Here is a 1,883-nt window from a genome sequence, read left to right as displayed (position 1 = left end):
CCCCCCCCCCCCCCCGTATCTACATCTTAGGAACCCTAGAGCCAGCATCACCTTCAAACTGACCCAAAGCCAACCAGTGCCCTAAGGTTAGAATGATTTGGGGGGGAAATTTATGATAAGACGCCTAAGTGATTTTAACGCAATGGCATCAATTCAAAACAAAAAATATTAGTCTTTGAGTGGACAAAATTGTGCAGGGCATCCTTTACTGCATGGCCAAAGACCACTGGACCTTCCCATTGACATTGTCCTTGTGACTTGACATTGGCAAGCTCTTTGAAACCCACAAAATTTACATCTGACGTTCAATCCCATCAGCCAATGTACGAGTTCTGTTCACTTCCTGTTGTCTGAAAGGCCGCAGTTTGTCATGGTTGGGTACTAGTGATGCTTGGTTGTGCAGTCGCCTGTTGGAAACCACCTGTGACATCCTAGATTTAAGTCTACCTGTTGCTAACATCCTGTTGAGACCACAGTTTAGGTCACTACATCGGAGATGGCCTGACCGCACCATCTGAGCAATAACAAACTTAAGATCACCATTGGCACAGTAGTACGTGGAACGTGTTTTTCTGGAGCGTTCGTAGTTTTTGAAGTCAGGTTTCCTGACAAGTGACTAGCACCTTTTAAAATCACTGCTCCTCCCCTCAATTAAGTGGCTTGGATCTTCATAGAGAGGTCTATGTAGGCCCATAACTAAATAGCCAAGAGAGAATCGGGGACTTTAGCTTGTTTGCTACACTGGTTGACCAACTGGGCATGGACTTCCTCTGAGGAACCTCTCATTTTATAGTTTGCTATACTGGTTGGCCAACTCAGCATGGACTTTGTCATTGAGGAACCTCTAATTTTTTATAGTTTGCTAGACTGGTTGGCCAACTCGGCATTTACTTCCTCATTGAGGAACCTCCTACCTTTTTATAGTTTGCTAGACTGGTTGGCCAACTCGGGATGGACTTGCTCCTTGGAGGAACCTCTAATTTTATAGTTTGCTAGACTGGTTGACCAACTATACATGGACTTGCTCCTTGAGGAACCTCTAACTTTTATAGTTTGCTGAACTGGTTGACCAACTGGGCATGGGCTTGCTCCTTGAGGAACCTCAAACATTTTTAATATCTCTAGAATGAAATCTTTTAGTGATCGTTAGGAACGCTTGTAGAAATTTTAATATATTTATATAAATTATAATTGATCCAAAGAGGGTTATTGGGTTTTAAAATCAAATGGAGTGACTGAAGATGTCCTATCTAGTTAAGTGGTGACCCCAGCCGTGTTATATTTCTCTGGAGTCTTTCAGCTGAAAATGGTTTGAGCTTGAGCGTACGTCGAGGTCTCTTCCGCTTTAAGCAACAGGTACACTTATCCCATATTTTTGTGTTGACTTATAAATAGATCTTATGGGCATTTCCAAACCACTTGTGCCAGACCTCAAAGGAATCTTGTGTACCGTCTCTAGTGTATGCTTTTTTTTTTTTTTTCCTTTTCTCTCTGCTTTTGTATCGGAGTTGATTCATGTTAATGTACATTAATTCTAGTAAAGGAAGTTTTCTTAAAGCCTCCAATTTTAACTGTTTAACAAGTGACATTTTCTAGGCTTTAAGGCTTTTTTTGTGTGTGTTTCCATATCGATTTTGTGCTTTCCACCTCTGGACTGGCCTGAAGAGCAGTCAACTACGCAGCCGGTTTATCTACAGGGTCTTTACGGATTGTAAAAAAAAAGAAATCGGTCGAACCCAACATAAAGGACTTTGTTTTTTCTTTTTGTTATTTTTTTCATGAAAGTCTTTAAATTTCTGTTTCCCACCAAAGTACAGAAAAGAAAAAACTATATGGTATTGAATTCTAGTGGGAAAAAAAAGAGACCTTTTGGTTGTTTACTC

Source organism: Nanorana parkeri, unplaced genomic scaffold, assembly GCF_000935625.1.
Source record: "Nanorana parkeri isolate BGI_ZX_2015 unplaced genomic scaffold, ASM93562v1 scaffold563, whole genome shotgun sequence".
Lineage (NCBI taxonomy): Eukaryota > Metazoa > Chordata > Amphibia > Anura > Dicroglossidae > Nanorana > Nanorana parkeri.
The sequence above is the reverse complement of the archived record's forward strand: the minus strand, read 5'-3'. Positions refer to the sequence as shown.